A 6424-nucleotide genomic window follows, 5' to 3' on the forward strand; every position below is an offset into this window, starting at 1 on the left:
TCAATCCGTTGTTGTTGTGAGAGAGATTTTATTGGAGAATGACCAACACTGGGATAACTGCATCAATGCGAAAAACGTCAACCCAAGTCAAATTCGTGCATTGTTTGGCATCATTTTAACAACTTGCTCTCCATCAGCTCCTACAGAGTTATGGGAAAAATATAAGTCAAAAATGTCCGAAGACATACTCCATCGAAAACAGTTAGAGACGTCAGATATGAGTTTTGATTTTACATCAGAAATTTATAACTACACTTTAGTTATTATAGAAGATTTGTGCGTACGTATGACAAACAAACCTCTTCAGGATTTGGGAATGCCTTCACCTAACCGTATCGCTGCTGTTTCGACATGTGTAGAATTGGATCGTGAACAAAGTTACAGTACGAGTGATCTATTGTCGTATGTACAAAATAACATTTCCAAGTTAACGTCGGAACAAAAAGACATTTATGATACGATAATGCATTGTGTCGATAACAACGTTGGAGAAATTTTCTTTTTGGATGCGCCAGGAGGTACTGGTAAAACGTTTGTGATAAAACTGATTCTGACATCAATTCGATCAAAAAATGATATAGCGTTGGCAATTGCGTCATCCGGAATACCCGCAACATTGCTGCCTGGTGGAAGAACTGCTCATTCCGCTTTGAAATTGCCTCTGAATTTGCATTCTACAGAAACTCCCACGTGCAATATTTCCAAATCATCTGGGATGGGTAAAGTATTGCAGCAATGCAAACTTATTATTTGGGATGAGTGCACAATGGCACACAAAAAATCGCTCGAGGCTCTGGATCAATACTTGAAAGATTTAAGAGGGAATTCGAAACCCTTTGGCAGCACATTAATGTTGCTTGCGGGAGATTTCAGGCAAACATTACCCATAATACCTAGATCAACTCCTGCAGACGAAATGAATACTTGCCGGAAAAATTCTAATTTATGGGCACAAGTAAAAATATTAAAATTAACTACAAATATGCGTGTCCGATTGCAAAACGATGACTCTGGTCAAACATTTTCAGATCAATTGCTGGCAATTGGAAACGGAAAGCTCCCAGTAGACTCAATTTCAGGACGTATACAACTACCTGCTGATTTCTGTAATTTAGTGACGTCCAAAAATGAATTGATTGAAAAAGTATTTCCGAATATTCGAAAAAATTATAAAAATAATAAATGGCTAAGTGAAAGAGAGATTCTCGCACCCAAAAATATAGACGTCCACGAAATCAACAATATTGTTTAGACCAAGATTCGAGACCAGGCAGTCCTTTACAAGTCAGTCGACACAGTTTTGGAACCAAATGAAGCGGTTCTGAATTTTTAAATCTCCATATCTGAATTTTTAAATTCCATAGATCTTTCAGGGTTTCCACCACACGTGCTACAACTAAAAATAGGCGTACCAATAATACTTTTAAGAAATATCAACCCACCAAAGCTTTGCAATGGCACGCGACTTGCCGTAAAAAAAAACAATGGAAAACCTAATAGAGGCCACAATCTTGACAGGGCCTTTTGATGGTGAGGCTGTTCTTATTCCTCGCATTCCCATGATTCCAACGGATCTGCCTTTTCAATTTAAAAGATTGCAATTCCCAATTCGATTAGCATTTGCAATCACCATTAACAAAGCTCAAGGTCAATCATTAGAAAAATGTTGTATAGATCTTAATACTGATTGTTTTTCCCATGGACAATTGTACGTTGCATGTTCGAGGGTCGGTAAACCTGACAATCTATTTATATGCAGCGACAATTGGACAGCGAAGAATGTTGTATATTCGCAAGTTTTACGCAGTTAATTTGTATCGTATCTATCTATCTATCTATCTATCTATATAAAAACGAGTTGTGTGTATGCATGTTTGTTTGTTTTTAAAAAGAGCGTTTGCATATGAAGTCATTATTAGTACATACGGCTTTTTATATGCACAGACCATGGGAAAGCCAAGAATGTTGTATATTCGCAATTTTTACGTAGTTTAACTCCTGCAGACGAAATGAATGCTTGCCTGAAAAATTCTAATTTATGGGCACACGTAAAAATATTAAAATTAACTACAAATATGCGTGTCCGATTGCAAAACGATGACTCTGGTCAAACATTTTCAGATCAATTGCTGGCAATTTGAAACGGAAAGCTCCCAGTAGTGGGAAAGCCAAGAATGTTGTATATTCGCAATTTTTACGTAGTTTGAAACACATATATAAATCTATCTATATTCACAGGTGGGACACAGGGACACAACTACAATGGCGCGTAACTAATATGGCGCGTAACAACTTACGCGATCGGGGGGGGGGGGCTTGGGGGGCGCGAAGCGCCCAACCAACTAGGTGTTATAACTAGTATACATATAGTATAGTATATATATTTATATATATATATATATATATATATATATATATATATATATATATATATATATATATATATATATATATATATATATATGTATACATATAGTATACATATATATATATATATATATATATATATATATATATATATATATATATACATATATATATATATATATATATATATATATATATATATATATATATATATATATATATATATATATATATATATATATATATATATATATATATATATATATATATATATATATATATATATATATATATATATATATATATATCTTCTATATATATAAAAATAAGTTGTCTGTGGATCTGTGGATCTGTGGATCTGTGGATCAGGTGACGTCACCTGAAAAAACTGGATCAGGTGACGTCAAAACTGAAAAAACTAAAAAAAGGCAAAAACTACAAAAAAAACTTAAAACTAATAAAAAAAACTAAAAAAGCTAAAAAACTAAAAAAACTAAAAAAAGGCAAAAATTACAAAAAAAACTAAAAACTAATAAAAAAGCTAAAAAACTAAAAAAACTAAAAAAAGGCAAAAACTACAAAAAAAACTAAAAACTAATAAAAAAAATAAAAAAGCTAAAAAACTAAAAAAACTAAAAAAAGGTAAAAAACTAAAAAAACTAAAAACTAAAAAAAACTAAAAAAAGGAAAAAACTGAAAAATAAGCTAAAATAAAGGTAAAAACCAATAAAAAACTAAAAAAAAAACTGAAAAAACTAAAAAAAGGCAAAAACTACAAAAAAAACTAAAAACTAATAAAAAAAAGTAAAAAAGCTAAAAAACTAAAAAAACTAAAAAACTAAAAAAAGCTAAAAAACTAAAAAAAAATAAAAAAAAAAAAAAAACTAAAAAAAGGAAAAAACTGAAAAATAAGCTAAAATAAAGGTAAAAACCAATAAAAAACTAAAAAGAAAAAAAGGAAAAAACTAAAAAAAATTTTCATCTAAAAAACTAAAAAAAACTGAAAAAGGTAAAAACTAAAAGAACTAAAAAAGAAAAAAATAAATGACGACACTCAAAGAGAAAGTGACCAGGACAAAAGGAATGTTCGATTAGCAATCAACAAAGCACCGGGACACAGGGAGTATAAATGACGACCAGGACATAAGTAAAAAAAAAACTAACAAAACTAAAAAGAAGGTAAAAACTACAAAAAAACTAAAAAGAAAAAAACTAAAAAAAGGCAAAAACTACAAAAAAAACTAAAAACTAATAAAAAAGCTAAAAAACTAAAAAAAAACTAAAAAAAGGCAAAAACTACAAAAAAAACTAAAAACTAATAAAAAAAATAAAAAAGCTAGAAAACTAAAAAAACTAAAAAAACTAAAAAAAGGTAAAAAACTAAAAACACTAAAAACTAAAAAAAACTAAAAAAAAGGAAAAAAACTGAAAAATAAGCTAAAATAAAGGTAAAAACCAATAAAAAACTAAAAAAAAACTGAAAAAACTAAAAAAAGGCAAAAACTACAAAAAAAACTAAAAACTAATAAAAAAAGTAAAAAAGCTAAAAAACTAAAAAAAATAAAAAAACTAAAAAAAGGTAAAAAACTAAAAAAAATAAAAAATAAAAAAAAACTAAGAAAAAGGAAAAAACTGAAAAATAAGCTAAAATAAAGGTAAATGTTGCATGTTCAAGAGTCGGTAAACCTGTAGTTGAACACAGGGACACAACTACAATGGCCCGTAACTAATATGGCGCGTAACAGCTTACGCTCGCGGGGGGGGGCTTATATATATCTTCTATATATATAAAAATAAGTTGTCTGTCTGTGTGTCTGTCTGTCAGGTGGCGTCATGTTTCTGTGTCGACTGACGTCATGAAGTTAGTTGTCGTCATTTTTGCTATGACGGTGACGTCATTAATGGTATTTAAGACATGCATTCACGGAAAAATGTTTAATTGTAAAATGACTGAAGAACCAACAATGGCAACAGCCGAGGAAGCTGTTCAAAGAGTCTATGCCAAAAAACTTGCTGCTGATAGAGAAAGTAAGAAAAGAAATCGTGCCGAGGAATCACAAGAACAGCAAGAAAACAGGCTTGCAGCTGATAGAGAAAGTAAGAAAAGAAAGCGTGCCGAGGAATCACAAGAACAGCAAGAAAACAGGCTTGCGGCTAAAGAACGCAAAACCGCGCAGTTAGATGAAAATCCACCTGGAAAGCGAGAGTCAAAACATATCAAAACTGAAAATGATAGCGATGATGATTGGGTTTGGGATTTTGACTTGGATAAGGTCATCAATGCCTACCAGATTTAAGTTAAAAAACAAAGGTTCGTCGATATGTACTTCATAGTGACGCTGAAAAATAAAGAAGAAAAAAAAAACTGAAAAAATGTAAAAAACTAAAAAAAACTAAAAAGAAAAAACACTCAAAGATAAATTACAGACCGGGACACAAATGACGACCGACACAGAGGGAATATAAATGACGACCAGGAACCTCAAAGAAAAATTACAGACTGGGACACCCGGACACAAATCACGACCGGGAATATAAATGACGACTGGGAGGCAGGGACACAACTACAACGGGGACGCCAGGGGCACAGGCGGGATATATAATTGACGACCGAGACACAGGGATTGTTTGAATAGAAATTACAGACCAGGACACCGGGACACAAATGACGACCGGGACACTGGGACAGAGGGAATATAAATGACGACCGGGACACTCAAAGAGAAAATACAAACTGGGACACCAGGACACAAATGACGACCGGGACACAGGGAATATAAATGCTATTTATATGCACAGAATGTTGTACATTCGCATGTTTTACGTAGTTAAAAAATATATATATATATATATATATATATATATATATATATATATATATATATCTCTATTCACAGGTGGGACACAGGGACACAGCTACAATGTCGCGTAACTAATATGGCGCGTAACGACTTACGCGCGCGGGGGGGGGCTTGGGGGGGCGTGAAGCGCCCCACCAACTAGGTGTTGGGGTGGCGCGAAGCGCCACCCCAACAGCTAGTATATATATAAAAGTTGTCTGTCTGTTACGTCTGTTACACTATGTCTGTTACGCCAGATTATATCTTCTATATATATATAAAAATAAGTTGTATGTATTTTTGTGTTGAGGGTTTGCATATGACGGTTGAAAAATAAAGAAGAAAAAGAAAACTGAAAAAAGAAAAATGGTAAAAAACTAAAAAAAAAACTAAAAAGAAAAAACTAAAAAGAAAATAAAAATTAAAAAAAGAAAAAAAGAAAAAACCTAAAAAGAAAAAATGTAAAAAAATAAAAAAGATAAAAAACTAGAAAGAAAAAAACTAAAAAAAGCTAAAAAACTAAAAAAAAGAAACAACTAAAAAAAAAACTGGGAATTGCACAAATAATTCAATATATTTTGACAATAGATTAAAGTAATTCGAAAACCTTAAAACAGATACCCCAAATTTTGAGGTTTATTATAAATTGTTGGAGCTTTAGCATTCTTGTCAAGTAAAGATTTTTCCAAGTGTCAATATTAGAATGAACATTGACAAATTGAAGAAAACAAATCAATAAAAAGAAGAATCTAAAAAAAAGAAAAAACTAAAAAAGAAAAAAAAACTAAAGAAGAAACTGTATCTATATATATATAAATTAGTTGTATATATGCATGTTTGCTTGTTTGTGGGCTTGTATTTGACGTCATTATAAGTATATAAGGCTTTGTATATGACGTCATTATAAGATGACACTACAAACCGGGACACCGGGACACAAATGACGACCGGGACTCAGGGAATATAAATTACGACCGGGACACTCAAAGAGAAATTACAGACCGGGACACCGGGACACAAATGAAGACCGGGATACCGGGACAGAGGGAATATAAATGACGACCGGGACACTCAAAGAGAGATTACAGACTGGGATACCGGGACACAAATGACGACCGGGACACAGGGAATATAAATAACGACCAGGACACAGGGACACAACTACAACGGGGACGCCGGGGGCACAGAGGGATATATAAATGACGACGGGGACACAG

The 6424-nt window shown here is 32.2% G+C and overlaps 1 long non-coding RNA gene across 1 annotated transcript; it reads left to right on the top strand.

Moving 5' to 3' along the window:
* Window positions 1-2684: 2684 nt before the first annotated feature.
* On the top strand, window positions 2685-4526 carry LOC136038673 (uncharacterized). Its single transcript, XR_010620265.1, has 2 exons — window positions 2685-3009; window positions 3590-4526. It is a non-coding gene; the product is annotated as an uncharacterized LOC136038673 (long non-coding RNA).
* The last annotated feature ends 1898 nt before the right edge of the window (window positions 4527-6424 follow it).

Source organism: Artemia franciscana, chromosome 18, assembly GCF_032884065.1.
Source record: "Artemia franciscana chromosome 18, ASM3288406v1, whole genome shotgun sequence".
In the NCBI taxonomy this organism is placed as follows: Eukaryota; Metazoa; Arthropoda; class Branchiopoda; order Anostraca; family Artemiidae; genus Artemia; species Artemia franciscana.